The sequence below is a fragment of the Lampetra planeri genome, chromosome 29 (assembly GCF_965212315.1).
Source record: "Lampetra planeri chromosome 29, kcLamPlan1.2.h2, whole genome shotgun sequence".
NCBI lineage: Eukaryota > Metazoa > Chordata > Hyperoartia > Petromyzontiformes > Petromyzontidae > Lampetra > Lampetra planeri.
Window position 1 is genome coordinate 737,968 of NC_136135.1, and position 20,437 is coordinate 758,404.

At 54.1% G+C, this 20,437-nt stretch overlaps 1 protein-coding gene across 1 annotated transcript in view; it reads left to right on the forward strand.

Annotated features, from left to right (window-relative positions):
• The window catches only part of LOC144728535 (tetratricopeptide repeat protein 12-like), a 195,354-nt gene that overhangs the window by 161,352 nt on the left and 13,565 nt on the right, over positions 1-20,437 (forward strand).

Genomic DNA, 20,437 nt, shown 5'->3' on the forward strand with positions numbered 1-20,437 from the left:
CTCACTCGCTCGCGCGCTCGCTCGCTTAACCGTGTGCTCACACACTCACTCACTCGCTCGCACGCTTAATCGTGTGCTCACACACTCACTCGCTCACTCACTCGCTCGCTCGCACGCTTAACCGTGTGCTCACACACTCACTCGCTCACTCGCTTAACCGTGTGCTCACACACTCGCTCGCTCACTCGCTCGCACGCTTAACCGTGTGCTCACACACTCGCTCGCTCGCACGCTTAACCGTGTGCTCACACACTCGCTCGCTCACTCGCTCGCACGCTTAACCGTGTGCTCACACACTCACTCGCTCACTCGCTTAACCGTGTGCTCACACACTCACTCGCTCACTCACTCGCGCGCTCGCTCGCTTAACCGTGTGCTCACACACTCACTCGCTCACTCGCTTAACCGTGTGCTCACACACTCGCTCGCTCACTCGCTCGCACGCTTAACCGTGTGCTCACACACTCGCTCGCTCACTCGCTCGCTCACTCACTCGCTCGCACGCTTAACCGTGTGCTCACACACTCACTCACTCGCTCGCACGCCCATAATGTTAATTATGGCAACTTCAAGCAAATGCCGTCACACAAACTCACACAAAGACAGAGATCCCTCGTATAGCCTTAACATACTGTTGGAGCAAGTGCTGTTAGCGAGCACCTATGAAGGCCAGAATGATACACGAGCGGGTGGGTGGCCTTTGTCTTCCTCGTGGCGATGTTTACTACACACAGCACGAGGTACTCATTTGAGGCTGAGTCGACCTAGGGGAGGCCCATGATCAGTTAAAATAATCGTCACTGCTTTTGGCCTTGAGCAGGAATCGAACTTGGGTCGCTGGGTTCATAGCGCAGCGCGCTAACCACTGGCAAACACAAGGAAATGCTGTCACACTCATTCACACACACGCACGCGTGCTCGGAGCCACGCGGATTCACGCACACGCACAAACACACACGTGCATGCAGGCGCACCGCACTGTGACAGATGGCTTTAAATTCCATTTTGTCAGCGACACTTCCTATTTACCGACCCCTGACCCCCCCCATGGGAGTCATTTCTGTAGCGATACCACCCCAAACTCTATCCCTACCCCTAACCTTAACCCTACCCCTAACCTGAACCCTAACCGTTACTGCTATTCTCAACTCTAAGCCTACCCCTACCGTTACCCCTGATATGAATCCCTATCTCTCCCCAATTCTTAACCATACGTCTAGCCTTAACTCGTCCATTCAACCCCGCATGTCATCCCCTAACCCTGCCTAGAGACAGGCTTAGGGCAGGGTTAGGGTTGAGGTGAGAGAAGGTGACGGATTAAATTCAGAGATAAGAGGAGGCTCGGGTTAGGGGAAGAGCTCAGTCGTAGAGGGAGCTCTTCGTAATCAGAGTTTGTGAGTTCACACCCTGGTTTGGGGGTTGACTCGCCTCATCATCCCCTCGGAGTCGATACAATTTATATAACCACGTTGTGGGGAAGTAAACAACCTTTTTACTCGTATAGACTCATCCTCGCCATAGCATTGTGGAATTCCCACCATGATCTCAGGACTGTAAACAGGAGATGAGCATCGGCGCAGTGGGGGTCGTGATGAGAGGTGAGGGCTCGAGGCAGGGACGGGGTGAGGCTTGTGCTGAGGGGTCGGGGTAAGCTCACAGCGATACGAGAAAACGTTCCCAGTTTCCCATACTTAGGCAGCCATCCCTCTCGCAATGTCTTCATTGATTATGAAATCCAACATCGGATCGCCCGAGCTCGTGCTGCCTTTGGAAAACTCAAGAACAGGGTCTCTTCGAAGACCACGACATTACCACCACCAAGACAAAAGTGTCTGTGTATAATGCTGTGATCATTCCAACCCTCTTATGTGGTGCAGAAACCTGGACCACCAAGCGTAAGCACGTAAAATCTATCTAAATGTTTAATCGACGCTGTCTCAGGAAATACTAAACATCACCTGGGAAGAACGACGAACTAATATCAGTGCCCTGGAGCGATCCAAATCATCCAGCATAGAGGCCACCATCATGATGACGTAGCAACTCAGAGGGGCAAGTCACCTCGTGAGGATGAATGACTCGAGGCTTCCTAAGCAAATCTTCTATTCCCAGCTCAGCGATGGATCGCGTGCCCCCGGAGGTCAAAGAAAGCGTTTCCTTGACAACCTTAAAATGCACCTCAAGTGAAGCCACACAAATCCAAACAACTGGGAAATATATGCTCTTGATAGACCATCATGGAGGGCCAAAATAAACAATGGAACTCAGCATTTTGAGGCCGAGCGAAGAGAGTTGATAGCCAGGAAATGAGCACGACGCAAAGCAACACACACACCAGAGACAGAGACAACAACGAGTGTGAGCTCCAGGGTGGACCATCCTGGTGCCCCCACTGTGCCAAGATCTGCAGGTCACGGATTGGCCTGTTCAGCCACATCTGGTCCCATGGTCAGCCAGGTCCACCTCACAACACAGACACGTGACACCTGGAGGGAAATCATACTCGACTACAAGGGATCCCTAAAGAAGAAGAGTTGTGGCTAAGGGTAGCGTCATGGCTAGCGTCATTGTTAGCGTTAGGGTAGGGTTATGGTTTGGGGTAGCGTTAAGGTTGGGGTTTGGAATAGGATTCGGGGTAGGGTTGTGGTTAGGGGCACGGTTGTGGTGGAGGTAGGGTTGCAGTTAGGTTATTGTGGGTACGGTTGGGGGGTAACATTAGGAGGGTTGTGGGTAAGGTAAGGGGTAGGGTTGGGGGGTGGGAGTAGGGTTAGGGGTAGTGTTGTTGTATAGTGTTGGGGGATAGTGTTGGGGGGTAGGGTTGGGGGGTAGTGTTGGGGGGTAGGGTGAGGGTGAGGGCGTGCACCAGGCTGCGGGGGTCTCGACGTGGCGCGGGACCCGAGTGGGGGTTGGGGGCCCGCGAGGCGAAGCGGAATCGCTTGGGGAGCAGAGCGAGCGATGGGCGTGGAGGAGGCTGTCGGCCGGCGTTAGGCGAGAGGCGGGTGTCGGCCTGCCCTGCGCCCACACGCACTCGCGTGGTGCGGTTGCGGGTGCCGGAGCGCGTGTGTAATGGTTGCTACATGCGGCCGTTTGTGAGCGCGCTGTGTGTGAGCGCGCTGTGTGTGAGTGCGCTGTTTGTGGTACCAGACAGTGACGCTGTAGTGAGCAGTGCCATGGGGGAGGACCAATTTCAATTGGCCATTCCCCTCATGGCGTTTGTAGCCAATCACAGCGGCCAAAGGGGTCTCAGGACGGGTGCGGGGGGGCTGGTAACCCCTCCACCTTCAATTAATTACTATAAAACCACGGGAAAAAACATCGAGCTAAGCTTGTGCCGAGGCGCCGGGGGGACAGGCATCTATGGTGTCTCCTGGCCAAACCCCATTTGGTAGAGCCAGGAGACTGAATCCTTACCCTCGGGGTTCCTCCAGAAACAACGACAAGCTACTGCGGGTGGCCACGTGGAATGTTCGAACACTCACTGCGGAGGAGCGGCGGCCATTCTTGTGTGGTGCTGGACCGGTACTGCCTGGACCTCTGTGGTATTCAGGAGATCCGGTGGACTGCTTTGGCTCCTGCCACCATGAGGGGTGGACAGTCCTCTACTCGGGGCAGGAGACTGCAAAACAACAGGGCAATGTGGGAGCATGGTGGCGAGGTGTGGGAAGCTGTAAGCCCTAGGCTATTTTGGGCTCACCTTCCCATCAACCAGAGGCGAGGAGTGGTGGTCGTGGTTACTTATGCCCCCACCGAAAATGAACATCAGTGGAGGGATGCAGGCAAGGCCGATGAGGCAGATGCCTTCTATGTCCTCCTTTCACAGGTGCTAACTAAAGTGGCCCTTCAGGATAGAGTCATCCTGTTGGGTGACTTGAATGCTCGAGTTGGTCATGATGCTAGCACCTGGTCTGGAGTGATTGGAAGGCATGGGCCAGATAAGCTCAATAACAACGGTAGGAGGCTGCTAGACTTTTGTGCAGCCCATGGGCTTGTAATTACCAACACGCTGTTCTGACATGGGCGCATCCACACAACATCATGGATGCATGCCGGGTCCAAGCAAGAACATCTACTGGACTACATAGTGATGGAAAAGCAGATGCAGGCCCATGTCCTTGATACCAGGACCTGCCGTGGAGCTGATCTACCCACTGACCATCGGCTTGTCATATGTAAGATGCGCCTGCCATTCTTCCACTCAGGTGGTGGGTGTACACCCAGGACCCCATTCAAACCCACAGTGGCCTGGTCTCAGCTAGCTGATGAAAGTTGCAAGTGATAATTTTATCATCGCTTACAGCTGGGGTTGGCATTGTGCCCCTCTCCTCTTGATGCCGAGGGAAAATGGGCGAGGTTTAAGACTGTTGCTTATGCAGCTACAATGGCTGCTTTGGATACACGGGTCAAACTTCCCCAGAGACCCTGGCTGACAGAAGTGGTGTTCCGGCTGGCTGAGAAAAAGTGACAGGCCCACACCCACCGTCTACAGCATCCCACGTCAGAGAATGAGTAGGCTTCGCTCAGAGGTTCAGAGAGCTGTGCGGCGCTGCAAGAATGGGTGTTGGTTGCGGGATGCTGAGGAGATGGAGTCTGCCTCAGTAGCCCGCGATTACAAATCACTCTTTAACTCCATTATAAAAGTACATTGCCACACTAATCACCATCATTAGCGGAAAGAAAGGTGATCCAATCTCCAACCCCCAAGAACAGGTTTGCAGATTTGCTGAGCATTTGGGTGAGGACTTGGGGGAGGGGAAATCCCTCAGCTTGTAAAACATCATGGATAAAATTGGGGGTGACCCTGCTAAGGCTGCTATGCCTCAAATATTGGAAGAAGTAGTCACCCCCTGAGGTGCCATCTGTTGAGGAAGTACAGAAGGTGATCCGGAGTTATAGATCAGGAAAAACGCCGGGCAGAGATTATCTTCCAAGCGTAATGCTGAGGGAGGGTGGCGTTTGTGCACAGACTGTCCTATATGACATCATAATCACAGTCTGGACCACTGGACGGGTTCCGCAGGATTGGAAGGAGGCCCTGATGGTCCCCCTCTTTAAGAAGGGGGACCGCACAGACTGTAACAACTCCAGGGGCATCTCCCTCCTCAGTGTGCCGGGAAAGGTCCTGGCAAGGATTATTCAACATCGCCTTGCTAGGCATGCTGAGGAGATGCTTGCAGAACCCCAATGTGTTTTCAGGCCAGGGCAGTTCTGCACATATGCCATATTTTTTGTCAGTCTGCTACAGCAGACATATAGGGAATTCTGACAGGACCTCTGCTTCATTGACCTGGACAAGGCCTATGATACCATCAGTAGGCCTTGACTTTTGGTTGTTCTTCGTGCTTTCGGAATCCATGACTCTCTGCGCACAATCATTAAGGACCTTCATGATAGTGGACAGGCCCGGGGAAAACTACGTGGTCCGGAGTCGGAGCCATTTCCTATTCACTTTGGGGTGCAACAGGAATGTCCTCTGGCTTACAAATTATTTAACATCTATTTCGACCACGTAGTTCGTGAAGCCTTTGATGGCTGTACCAGCGGAATTTAAATTTGGTACAGATACAATGGGAGGCTGATCGATGCCTGGGTGCGGTCAAGTGATGGCTCCTTATTTGTCATGCCGATGATCTGATGATTGCTGCTCACTCAGAGGAGTTGGAGGGGCTGCTGCTGAACCTGGGCCTGAGTGATCAGCCCCACCAAAACTAAGCACCTGCCTGGGTATTTTGTGCCATCAAACACTCCACCACCACAACTCCCAACTGGGCAGTGTGCTCATGACTGGCTCCGGTTTGACAGCAGAGGTCTCACACCGAATCAGCTGAGCGGCATTATATTTGCATCAGCTACGTAACGCTGCTGTGTGGAAGCTACCTGGTCTTTTGCTCCACACCAAGCGTCAGTTCTTCTCAGCCACGGTCATGCCCTCCCTTCTCTAAGCTTGTGAAACGTGGACCCCCCTAATAGAACACCTTCGCCGGTGAGAAACATTTAGGCTGGCCTGCCTGAGGTTCATCTTGGGTTTAACCAGGCTAGATTGTGTGAGAAGCTGGGTCATGTAGCCCGCATGTCCAGCCACCGCATGCCTAAACAGCTTTTGTTCGGCCGGATAGAGGGGACTAAACGGGCGCGGCCCGGGCTAGAGAAGAGATGGAGTGATGTGGTACAGGGGGACGTGGAGCTGAGTGGACTTGCCGATGACCGGTACTAGCGGTATCAAGATCGGCCACTGTGGAGGAGGCTCGTGAAGGACGCTACTGGACAATTGGAGGCAGTCGCAACAACGGAGCAACGCTCACAACAACGAGTGTAGCGCCGAGTGGCTAAAGCACAGCAAGTTGGCACAGTATGGGGTACAGCTGGTACATCATCAGCCAGTCATCTTAGTCAGGCAACCCATGGCACCTGAGTCTGTCCCGTGACTTCCTGCCAGCGGGCTTTCGACACTTCACGTGGCCTTAACGTGCACATAGCCTGGCACAAGCGCCGTGGTGAGGTCACCACCACTTTGTGGCGAATAGCAGTTGTTGTTGTTGTTCTTGTTTGTGAGTGTGCTGTTTGTGAGTGTGCTGTTTAAGTGTGCTGTGTGTAAGTGCTCTGTGTGTGAGTGCGCTGTGTGTGATTTCGCTGTTTGTGAGTGTGCTGTTTGAGTTTCCTGTGTGAGTATGCTGTTTGTGAGTATGCTGTGTGTGAGTATGCTGTGTGTAAGTATGCTGTGCGTGAGTGATCTGCGAGTGAGCGCGCTGTGCGCTGCAGATAAGACTTGAGATTGATTTCTCTGGGCTGCACGGAAACCTGTGTGCCACTGCGCCCAGCGCAAGCGCATGACCGCACCCACAGAACCTCACACACACAAAGATCCCCCGTATAGCCTTAACAGACTTTTGCGGCAAGTGCTGTTAGCAAGCCCCTATGAAGACGGGCATAGTACACGAGGGGGTGTGTGGCCAGCACCACGCCCGATCGCCTTTGTCTTCCAAGTGGCGATGTTTACACATCACTCATCAGGTTCTTATTTGATGGTGGCCGTGAACAGGAATCGAACTCGGGTAGCCGGGTTTGTAGCGCAGCGCGCTAGCCGCTACACTACACTCACACACACGCTCAAACACTCACACGCTCAAACACTCACACTCACACACACGCTCAAACACTCACACACACGCTCAAACACTCACACGCTCAAACACTCACACTCACACACACGCTCAAACACTCACACACACGCTCAAACACTCACACGCTCAAACACTCACACTCACACACACGCTCAAACACTCACACACACGTTCAAACACTCACACGCTCAAACACTCACACTCACACACACGCTCAAACACTCACACACACGTTCAAACACTCACACGCTCAAACACTCACACTCACACACACGCTCAAACACTCACACACACGTTCAAACACTCACGCTCAAACACTCACACTCACACACACGCTCAAACACTCACACACACGCTCAAACACTCACACGCTCAAACACTCACACTCACACACACGCTCAAACACTCACACACACGTTCAAACACTCACACGCTCAAACACTCACACTCACACACACGCTCAAACACTCACACACACGTTCAAACACTCACACGCTCAAACACTCACACTCACACACACGCTCAAACACTCACACACACGTTCAAACACTCACGCTCAAACACTCACACTCACACACACGCTCAAACACTCACACACACGCTCAAACACTCACACGCTCAAACACTCACACTCACACACACGCTCAAACACTCACACACACGCGCGCGCGTGCACACACACGCCTGCAGTGGCTGGGCATGTGGGCTACATGACCCAGGCAATGCAGCCTTGCCTGCCGGAGAAGCTCACTGATGGAACCGTTTCCAGATCGTTCCAGGATGTGTGAGCTTCTCGCCGTGTAGCCCAGTGTGGTTACACCCAGGATGGATCGTAGGCGGATCAGCCTGAATGTGTCGAGGTGGCGCAGGCGTTTCTTGTAAGGGGCCCAGGTTGCGATTGTAGGCACGATGCCTCTTCAGCTTTGTTTTGTGCAGTGCGCCCCTCCACTCCTTCCCGTCTCTCCCCAACCCTTTCGTGATCCATATGTACCCCACGGTCTCGGCATTCCTCAACCCTTGCACGCCTCTGTAACGTTTTTTTTTAACTATGTCAATCGCCTTGAATGAAGGCGCTCTATAAATAATACTACCTTAGATTCCACGTCACGTGACTGCTTCAGAGTGAAACTTCGACTGGCAAGTCAGAGCTGGCCACATGACAAGGTTGACCAATAGGGAGCCATCCCTTGACCGCACCCGAGCATCATTCAGCGCTCCCATCATATTTGTCCTGGATGGGAACACCTCCGGTACCGCCACTCGAACTAGGTGGCTAAACAAGACGTGAAATGATGCGGGGCCCAAAGGATATCCCTGTCGCACCCCAAGGTGGACGCGGCTTGGCTCTGACTCGCAGCCACGTAGCTTTACCCACCATCGTGAAGGTCCTCGTTGAGCACGAGCAGACGGGGAGGGGCCAAGGAAGAATCAATGATCGCCAAAGCCTCCGGCCTATTGATAGCATCTTTGGTCTTGACCAGGTCAACAAAGGAGAGCCGTAGATCTTTTTGAATTTCCGTAGACATGTTTCTATAGGGGGCAGAGAATAATACATGGGGGCTCCGCAAGCCTCCGCTCAGCACGCTGCCCATCGAGGCGGTGTCTCATCATATCATCATTGCCAGGATCTTTCCTGGCACGCCGAGGAGGGAGATGCCCCGATAGTTGTTACAATTAGTGCGGTCCCCCTTCTCATAAAGAGGGGGGCCACCAGGGCACTGATCCAATCCTGCGGAGCACGTACGGTGGCCGAGGCAGCCACAATGACGTCATGTAACGCAGCGTGCACACAGTCGCCTGCCTCCGTCGAGCGCAATCCACTTGGGAGGGCATTTTCACGCTGTACCTGCTCTCAGGCTCCGGATCACTCTTCACACCTCCTTCCTCAGCAGATGGCAAATCACCCACGCACACACATAGCCCACTCACACTCACTCACACACAGCCCACTCACACACCCACACACACAGCCCACTCACACACAGCCCACTCACACTCACACATAGCCCACTCACACACCCACACACATAGCCCACTCACACAGCCCACTCACACACAGCCCACTCACACACCCACACACACAGCCCACTCACACACAGCCCACTCACACATAGCCCACTCACACACCCACACACATAGCCCACTCACACATAGCCCACTCACACATAGCCCACTCACACTCACTCACACACAGCCCACTCACACACCCACACACACAGCCCACTCACACACAGCCCACTCACACTCACTCACACACAGCCCACTCACACATAGCCCACTCACACATAGCCAACTCACACACACATAGCCCACTCACACACATAGCCCACTCACACAGCCCACTCACACCAGGAGGGACACACACACACAGCCCACTCACACCAGGAGTGACACACACACAGCCCACTGCTTCTCGCTGACGTCAGTGCTGCTGCTGCTGCCACTGCCGGGGCACGTGCGGCAGCATCCTCAAATGAGACCCGGTGGGATGTGCAAACATCGCCACTCGGGAGACAAAGGCGGCCGGGCGTGGTGCTGGACACCCACCACCCCCTCGCGTGACGTGCCGGCCGTCACAGGTGCTCGCTAACAGCACTTGCCCCAACAGTCTGTTAAGGCTACACGGGGGATCTTTGTCTGTTGTGTACGTGCCCGTGTTCTGCGCGGGTGTGATTGTATCTCGCACGGGGGATGGACCTGGCGAGCCCGAGTTTCATTCCCGCTCACGGCCACCGACAGCTGCTACAGCGAATATCATAACCCGGTCTTGGGTTTCCCCTAGATCTACTCAGCCTTAAATGAGTACTCGGTGCGGTGTATAAGCATCGCTCGTCGTCGTGCCGACCTCGCGAACAGAACTCGCGCCACCCGTCTGTTGGTGGCAGAATGGGGGGGGGGGGGGGATCTTCGTCATCTTGTCTTTGTGTGTGAGCGTGTACTCGTGTGGTACGTGAGCGCGTGTACTCGTGTGGTACGTGAGCGCGTGTACTCGTGTGGTACGTGAGCGTGTACTCGTGTGGTACGTGAGCGTGTACTCGTGTGGTACGTGAGCGTGTACTCGTGTGGTACGTGAGCGTGTACTCGTGTGGTACGTGAGCGTGCACTCGTGTGGTACGTGAGCGTGTACTCGTGTGGTACGTGAGCGTGCACTCGTGTGGTACGTGAGCGTGCACTCGTGTGGTACGTGAGCGTGCACTCGTGTGGTACGTGAGCGTGTACTCGTGTGGTACGTGAGCGTGTACTCGTGTGGTACGTGAGCGCGTGTACTCGTGTGGTACGTGAGCGTGTACTCGTGTGGTACGTGAGCGTGTACTCGTGTGGTACGTGAGCGTGTACTCGTGTGGTACGTGAGCGTGCACTCGTGTGGTACGTGAGCGTGTACTCGTGTGGTACGTGAGCGTGCACTCGTGTGGTACGTGAGCGTGCACTCGTGTGGTACGTGAGCGTGCACTCGTGTGGTACGTGAGCGTGTACTCGTGTGGTACGTGAGCGCGTGTACTCGTGTGGTACGTGAGCGTGTACTGGAGTGATACGTGAGCGCGTGTACTCGTGTGGTACGTGAGCGTGTACTCGTGTGGTACGTGAGCGCGTGTACTCGTGTGGTACGTGAGCGTGCACTCGTGTGGTACGTGAGCGTGTACTCGTGTGGTACGTGAGCGTGTACTGGAGTGATACGTGAGCGCGTGTACTCGTGTGGTACGTGTGCGCGTGTACTCGTGTGGTGCGTGTGCGCGGGTACTCGTGTGGTACGTGAGCGCGTGTACTCGTGTGGTACGTGAGCGTGTACTGGAGTGATACGTGAGCGCGTATACTCGTGTGGTACGTGTGCGCGTGTACTCGTGTGGTGCGTGTGCGCGGGTACTCGTGTGGTACGTGAGCGCGTGTACTCGTGTGGTACGTGAGCGTGTACTGGAGTGATACGTATGCGCGTCTACTCGTGTGGTACGTGAGCGTGTACTCGTGTGGTACGTGAGCGTGTACTCGTGTGGTACGTGAGCGCGTGTACTCGTGTGGTACGTGAGCGTGTACTGGAGTGATACGTGAGCGCATGTACTCGTGTGGTACGTGAGCGCGGGTACTCGTGTGGTACGTGAGCGCGTGTACTCGTGTGGTACGTGAGCGCGGGTACTCGTGTGGTACGTGAGCGCGTGTACTCGTGTGGCACGTGAGCGTGTACTCGTGTGGTACGTGAGCGTGTACTCGTGTGGTATGTGAGCGCGTATACTCGTGTGGTACGTGAGCGTGTACTCGTGTGGTACGTGAGCGTGTACTCGTGTGGTACGTGAGCGCGTGTACTCGTGTGGTACGTGAGCGTGTACTCGTGTGGTACGTGAGCGCGCGTCGTCTCGATGGGGGGTCGTCGTTGTGTGTGCAGCAGTGATCGCTTTGTGACGCTCCGAACCGAGCCCCCCGAGATTGATCCCCGACTGGGCTGTGATGCGAACCGGTTGTGGCCCTTCCCGAGGTCGGCTCAGCCTTAAAAATGAGTGCCTGGTGCGATGAGCAAACGTCGTCAGGAGGGAGACAAAGGCGGCCGCGCGTGGTGCCGTGCCGGCCTTCGTCGGTGCTACTCGCTAACAGCACTTTCCCTAACGGCCTGTTAGAGGCTAGACGGGGGGGTTTTGGCTTTGCATGTGCTTGCACTTTTACACGTGCGTCTGGGCGAACCGCCCCTGCGTGTGCGCGTGTGCGTCCTGCATGTGCGTCTGTGCGTGCGTCTGCGTGCTCGCACGCATTAGTATGCTCCGCGCGCGAGCCTCCTACCAATCTCTCCCGCGGCAACACAAAGTAAGACAAATGCTTTCTCATTTTACCTCCAAATCTGATCTGCTCCCCCCAGCACAGGGCTACTGCCCCCCTCACCTCTCTTGGGCATCCCTCCTCAATGCACGGACCCCGCACACACACACGCACACACGCACACGCACACATACACACGCACACACACATATACACACATACACACGCATACACACACACGCATACACACACACACGCATACACACACATACACACACGCATACACACACACACGCATACACACACATACACACACGCATACACACACACAATACACACGCATACACACACACGCATACACACACGCATACACACACACAATACACACGCATACACAAACACACGCATATATACACACACGCATACACACGCATGCATACAAGACAAAGATCCCCTGTATATCCTTAACATACTGTTGGGGCAAGTGCTGTTAGCGAGCACCTATAAAGGCCGGCACGGCACGCGAGGGGGTGGTGGTAAACACCACGCCCGGCCGCCTTTGTCTCTCTAGTGGCGATGCTTACTACACACTGCACCAGGTACTCGTTTGAGGCTGAATCGACCTAGGGGAGGCCCAGGACCGGTTCAGATAATCGTCACTGGTGTTGGCCGTGAAGCGGGAATCGAACTTGGGCCGCCGGGTTCGTAGTGGGACGGGCTAACCGATACACTACCCGCTACACTACCCGCTACACTACCCGCTACACTACCCGCTACACTACCCGCTACACTACCCGCTACACTACCCGCTACACTACACACTACACTACACTAACCGCTACACTACACACTACACTACCCGCTACACTACACACTACACTAACCGCTACACTACACACTACACTACCCGCTACACTACACGCTACACTACACTACCCTCTACACTACACACTACACTACCCGCTACACTACACACTACACTACCCGCTACACTACACGCTACACTACACTAACCGCTACACTACACACTACACTACCCGCTACACTACACGCTACACTACACTACCCGCTACACTACCCCAGTGCTGATGTTTACTGCACACCGTACTAGGACCGGTTCGGAGAGTCGTCGTCACGAATGTTGGACATGAGTGGGACTGGGACTGGGCCCGCAGGGTTCGTAGCGCAGCGCGCCACCCCTCACCAGAGCCGCTCCCCACACGCGCGCACACAAAGACAATCTCCTCCGTGTAGCCCTGCGGACTGGCGGAGGCTCGTGTGGTCAGCGAACGCCTATCAATACGCGAACAACACGGACCGTCACCACGAAGCGTCTGTGACCGTCACCTCGGCGCTCGTGCCAGGCTAGGTGCACTTTGAGGCCCTCGCGTGAAGTGTCGAAGGCTCTCTGATGTTGGCAGGAGGTCACGGGCCAGATCCAGGTACTGTGGGTTGAGTGGTGTACCAGGCTAGGTGCAGGAGGTCACAGGCCAGATCCAGGTACCGTAGGTTGAGTGGTGTACCAGGCTAGGTGCAGGAGGTCACAGGACGGACCCAGGTACTGTGGGTTGAGTGGTGTACCAGGCTAGGTGCAGGAGGTCACAGGCCAGACCCAGGTGCCACACGCAGACACACACGTAGACAGACACACGCAGACAGACACGCAGACAGACACACACGCAGACAGACAAGCACGCAGACAGACACGCAGACAGACACACACGCAGACAGACACGCAGACAGACACACACAGACAGACAGACAGGCACACATGCAGACACGCAGACACACAGACACGCAGACAGACACACACGCAGACAGACACACACGCAGACAGACACACAGACAGACACACAGACACGCACACAGACAGACAGACACACACGCAGACACGCACGCAGACAGACACACGCAGACACACGTAGACCGACACGCAGAGACACGCACGCAGACAGACACACACGCAGACACACGCAGACAGACACGCAGACAGACACACAAACACGCACGCAGACAGACAGACACACACGCAGAGACACGCACGCAGACAGACACACACGCAGACAGACACGCAGAGACACGCACAGACAGACACGTTCGCTCGCTCCCCACAACCGCCGCGTCCCGACACCCCCCATGCTTGCCCCCCCTCTCCCACTCTCCCCCCCCTCTCCCACTCTCCCCCCCCTCTCCCACTCTCTCCTTTTTCTCTCTCTTCCCCTCTCTCCTTTTTCTCTCTTCCTCTCTCTCCGTCTCGTTCCCTCTCTGCAAGCTTTGTTTGTTTCACGAGGCGTTCAGGAGTCGCCTCCGCCGCGTAAACAACCTCGGCGAGGAAGCGTCGAGGCCGCGGTGTCTGCGTGGGAGAAATCCATCGCCGTGGTGAAGCCCGAATTCGCAATCGGCTCGTCAACTCCGGCGACACGCGGGAGCGGTGGCGCTCTGGTTAGCGCGCTGCCCATCGAACCCGGCCAGCACCGACGATTTAGCACGCTTGGCTACGTGCGGTGCGAAAGAAGTCCAACATGTGTACAGTACACAGCCAATATTGGTGACGAATATCTGAACGGGTCATGGGCCTCCCCTAGGTCGATTCAGCCTCAAATGAGTATCTGGTGTAAACATCGCACCCTGGGAGACAAAGGCAGCCGGGCGTGGAATTGGCCACCCACCCCTCGTGTGCCGTGCTGGCCGTCATAGGTGCTCGCTAACAGCACTTGCCCCTACAGTCTGTTAAGGCTATGCGGGGGATCTTTGCATTGTGCTTGTGTGTGCGCGCGCGTGCGTTCGGGGTCGTTAGTATATCTTCTGTAATTAAGTTGAGCGGTATAATTTGGCCCATTAACTCCACGACACTCGCAGTCACTCAGTCTCCCAAACGCGTGCGAATCCGCTCTGCGAATAGCGACGGGAGGACTACAACAATAGCTCACTTCTTAATCCAGGAGAGCCACGCTGAGTCGCATGACTTTTTCAGGAGGCTGCTGCCTGCTGCTCTACATTGGGTTGTTATTTTACGATGCTGCCACCGAATGGACGCTGGGTTGTTTATGCGCAGTGTTAGGCGGGTGGGGGGTGGCGACCGGTGTTGGGTGTGGTGTGTAGACCAAACGAGTGGCCGCTGCGGTGTTTTAGGCATCCACAATGGGGGGGGGGGGGGACAAAGGCGGTCGGGCGTGGTGCTGGCCACCCGATCCCCTCGTGTATCGTTCCGGCCTTCATCGCTGCTACTCGCTCACAGCACTTGCCCCTACAGTCTGCTAGTGGCTATAGGGGTGGGGGGGGGATCTTTGTCTGTTGGTGTGCACTCGATACCAATATCTATAATGGAAAATCGCAGAACCGCAGAGCTTGGGAAATCTTTGGTAATGCCGACTCCTGGCCGCGTGGCTGCTGCTGCTGCCTTCCCACTCCTCGTCCGTGGTTCCTCCTCCCCGCGCCTCCGAGTCGTCGTCCCTCCTCCTCCTCCTCTACGAGAGCGAGGAGCGGACACGGCGGTGCAATGCCATCTCCGCCGTGTCCGAATATGCACGCCCCTTCTCGTTCAGTTTGTTGTCCTACCCCCGCTGGGCACGGTTGGTTACGCACGGTGCGAATGAAGTTGTACAAAACACGTACCCCCGCGTGTACGCACGTGGGTACACGCGCGTGCTAAATCAGGATGAATTGCGAACACTTAGCGGGCGCTGTTTGCTCGCCACACACGCTGATTGTCTCTAAGAGCCCGGCGGTGTGTGCTTCATCAGGCTAATGTCACCGTGCCATTACTTAATGTAATGGTTCACGCACTCCTTAACTCCATCGCGCCCGGCCTCTTCCTGAGCGCTCCCCGTCGGCTGCTGTGGCCGGCCACCCGGAGCGCGCCCTCGCAGCCACGAACACGGCCAGTGGTGGTGGTGGTGGCGGTCTCCTTCTTTCTTCTCATCTCGTGTGGCTGCTGATGTAGATGGAGAGCAACGACTACAATGTCACATCCACGTGGTCAAGCCAGCAGACAACCGCGTCAGTCGCAGCGGGGTGGATCGCCGTGATGATGTCTCCGTCGTATTTGTGGATTGGGGCATTGCGCCGTTGCACGTTCTACCGTCTGTCCTGGGTGACGGCAATCGCGCACTACTCCTGGAGAGGTTTTACTTTCCCATTCGTGCATCAGGTATCGGCATCTGCTGCCATGGTTTGTGCAGTGGATGCGGTTTAGGGTGGCCCATGAGCAGCTTCCTGGAAGATCTCACCCCAGGGGATCTTCTGCGTTGGGTCATTCACTACAAGGCGGTGTGTGTGGGTTATTTGGAACTCAATTTAGCTGTCAAAGCTTCATTGGGGTTGAACTCGCAGCGTTGAACTTGCATCGCAGTGACAGCGGCGGTGGTGGTGGTGGTGGTGGTGGTCGCTACACTGCGCGTGGCTGCTGCCTGTAATCCCGCGCTGTTGTGGCGGCGGCAGCAGCAGCAGCAGCAGCGAGGTTTGGTGGATCGCCACACAGATGGGATTGTGAAACTCCCTTCCCGTGGCCTGGCTCGCCAGGAGAAGGTGGCACAGAACAACAATTGTGGACTCCATTTGTTCCATCTGTGCCCCCCCCCCCACCTCGGGTCCTCCCGCGTAAACACTCGTGAATTATCCGATAACATGTAAAGATAAATATAGGACTGCAGAGCTCGGGGGGAATTCGGCGCAGACTCATGGCTTGGCTGCTGCTGCTGCCTTCCCGCTCCTCGCCTGTGGTTCCTCGTTCCTCTGTGGCAGAGACGGCGCGTTACAAGTTGACGCTGTTGTTGAAACCCGGCGCGTGTCAGGGTGTGGAGGACGTCTCACCATACCGGACGAGAGGACACCTTCATGTAAATGCGTTGTCTGGAACGAGCAGCCGCTGCTGTTTGCGTTCCCAGTCTCTCGGTGTGCTCCCAGCGCCCTCGTTTGCCATCGGCGGCGTCGTGACGCGACCCGCGGTTACGCGCGGAGACTTGGCGCTGGCCCTCACGCCGTGTGGCCGCGTCCACGTCCAGTGTGGGGGGGTGGGGGGGTGGGGGGGTGGGGGGTGGGGTGGTGGGGGGGGGGGAGTGTGGTGGAGTCGAGGTGGACCCGGTGGAACATGCTGCTGCTGGCGGTGAGTGGTGGTGATGGTGCCACTGCCGCTCGCACCGCTGGTTGCGACCGTGTCGTGTTCTAAACTATAAAACAACTATTTTAGCAGTTAGGGCCCACGGATATATATAGTTCCTTTTCAGAATTGACCTGGCTACACATGATAGATGAAAAAAGTGACTTATCACGTGCAAATGTATAACAGCCGAATACACTAAACGCGTGATCATGATGCTAAATGTGGAGGGGAAAACCCGGAGGACCCAGAGAAAAATCCACGCGACGATGGGGAGAGAAAACACGCAAACTCCAAACTTACAGGCATCAGGGTCGGGATCGAACTCACGAACCCACGACCTCCTGTATACCAGGCGAGGGAGTTAACATCTCGGGGTGCTGGGTCAAGGGGCCGCGGGCGTCTTGCCGGACGCCGGGCGAGGGAGGCGCGGCAGGCGGAGCGGGCGAGGCAGAGGGTTAACCAAACGGGGCGACCTTTTGTTTAAGAATTATTTGGAGCTGATTACGCCGGAGTAATGCACGTGATGGATGCGGCTCTGATTGCCCGGGGCGGGAGTGGCGCGCGCGTGCAGGCAAAACTATGACCCCCAGCCCCCACACTTGTGTACACAAACAAAGACAAAGATCCCCCGTGTATCCTTAACAGACTGTTGGGGCAAGTTCTGTTGACGAGTAGCACTCGTGAATTCGAATCTTTATTTAGACTGGAGGAATCCGATGAGCTATGGACCTCTTCACATATGTCCGGTAGGCCGGATTGTAATTGGTTTGTATGGATTGTAATTGGTTTGTGTGGATTGTAATTGGTTTGTGTGGATTGTAATGGGTTTGCGTTGATTGTAATGGGTGTGTGTGGATTGTAATGTGTGTGTGGATTGTAATGGGTTTGTGTGGATTGTAATGGGTGTGTGTGGATTGTAATGGGTGTGTGTGGATTGTAATGGGTGTGTGGATTGTAATGGATGTGTGTGGATTGTAATGGGTGTGTGTGGATTGTAATGGGTTTGCGTGGATTTTAAGGTGTGTGTATGGATTGTAATGGGTTTGTGTGTGTTGTAATGGGTGTGTGTGGATTGTAATGGGTATGTGTGGATTGTAATGGGTATGTGTGGATTGTAATGTGTGTGTGTGGATTGTAATGGGTGTGTGTGGATTGTAATGGGTGTGTGTGTATTGTAATGGGTTTACGTGGATTGTAATGGATGTGTGTGGATTGTAATGGGTGTGTGTGGATTGTAATGGGTGTGTGTGGATTGTAATGGGTTTGTGTGGATTGTAATGGGTTTGTGTGGATTGTAATGGGTGTGTGTGGATTGTAATGGGTTTGTGTGGATTGTAATGGGTTTGTGTGGATTGTAATGGGTTTGTGTAGATTGTAATGAGTGTGTGTGGATTGTAATGGGTTTGTGTGGATTGTAATGGGTGTGTGTGGATTGTAATGGGTGTGTGTGGATTGTAATAGGTGTGTGTGGATTGTAATGGGTTTGCGTGGATTGTAATGGGTGTGTGTGGATTGTGATGGGTTTGTGTGGATTGTAATGGGTTTGTGTGGATTGTAATGGGTGTGTGTGGATTGTAAGGGGTGTGTGTGGATTTTAATGGGTGTGTGTGGATTGTAATAGGTTTGTGTGGATTGCAATGGGTTTGTGTGGATTGTGATGGGTTTGCGTGGATTGTAATGGGTTTGCATGGATTTTAATGGGTGTGTGTGGATTTTAATGGGTTTGTGTGGATTGTAATGGGTTTGTGTGGATTGTAATGGGTTTGTGTGGATTGTAATGGGTTTGCGTGGATTGTAATGGGTTTGCGTGGATTGTAATGGGTTTGTGTGGATTGTAATGGGTTTGTGTGGATTGTAATGGGTTTGTGTGGATTGTAATGGGTTTGTGTAGATTGTAATGAGTGTGTGTGGATTGTAATGGGTTTGTGTGGATTGTAATGGGTGTGTGTGGATTGTAATGGGTGTGTGTGGATTGTAATAGGTGTGTGTGGATTGTAATGGGTGTGTGTGGATTGTAATGGGTTTGTGTGGATTGTAATGGGTGTGTGTGGATTGTAATGGGTTTGCGTGGATTGTAATGGGTTTGTGTGTGGATTTTAATGGGTTTGTTTGTATTGTAATGGGTGTGTGTGGATTGTAATGGGTGTGTGTGGATTGTAATGAGTGTGTGTGGATTGTAATGGGTTTGTGTGGATTGTAATGGGTTTGCGTGGATTGTAATGGGTGTGTGTGGATTGTGATGGGTTTGTGTGGATTGTAATGGGTTTGTGTGGATTGTAATGGGTGTGTGTGGATTGTAAGGGGTGTGTGTGGATTTTAATGGGTGTGTGTGGATTGTAATAGGTTTGTGTGGATTGTAATGGGTTTGTGTGGATTGTGATGGGTTTGCGTGGATTGTAATGGGTTTGCATGGATTTTAATGGGTGTGTGTGGATTTTAATGGGTTTGTGTGGATTGTAATGGGTTTGTGTGGATTGTAATGGGTTTGTGTGGATTGTAATGGGTTTGCGTGGATTGTAATGGGTTTGCGTGGATTGTAATGGGTTTGTGTGGATTGTAATGGGTGTGTGTGGATTGTGATGGGTTTGTGTGGATTGTAATTGGTTTGTGTGGATTATAATGGGTTTGCGTGGATTGTAATGGGTTTGCGTGGATTGTAATGGGTTTGTGTCGATTGTGATGGGTTTGCGTGGATTGTAATGGGTGTGTGTAGATTGTAATGGGTTTGTGTAGATTGTAATGGGTTTGCATGGATTGTAAGGGGTTTTTTATGTATTGTAATGTTTTTTGTGGATTGTAATAGGTTTGCATGGATTATAATGTTTTTTGTGGATTGTGATATGTTTGCATTGATTGTAATAGGATTGTGTAGATTGTGCTGGGCTTCTCTAGTTCATAAGGAATGTAATGCGTTTGTGTGGGTTTTAATGGGTTTGTGTGGATTGTAATGTGTTTGTGTGGGTTTTAATGGGTGTGTGTGGAGTGTCGTGGGCTTTGTGTGAATTGCAATGACTTCTTTCTCCCACCAAAGCGAGGCGCTCCCCCCCCCCCCCCCTTTCCTAGCCGTGTCCTGTGACAAAGCTGCAGAGGCAAGGGGTGCGTGTCGAACACAATTCTCACGTTAAGCAGCCTCCGGCGCGTTTCTTGGAGAAACGGGCCAGTCGCTCGCGCCAAGCGGTCACCGTGCCGACAAAGCCCCCTGGGGCTGGCGCGGAGAGATGGCCCCCGCGTCGCGACGTCCCGCGCAAATCTCTCCTGAACGGCAAATCGAATCGGGTGGCGAGCGGAGTTGAGCGGAGCGAGCAAGTGACCGGTCGCGCATAATGCCCCTGACGCACCGCCCCTACCCGGTTCGTCGAGGGCTCTGACGCCCTCCTCCAAGACGCCGGCGTGGTGGTGGGGAAAAAAGTGCCCTATTTATTTTGGGTAATGGACCGCGCGATCCTGAAATGCGGGCCCCATAACTATGATGCATTTT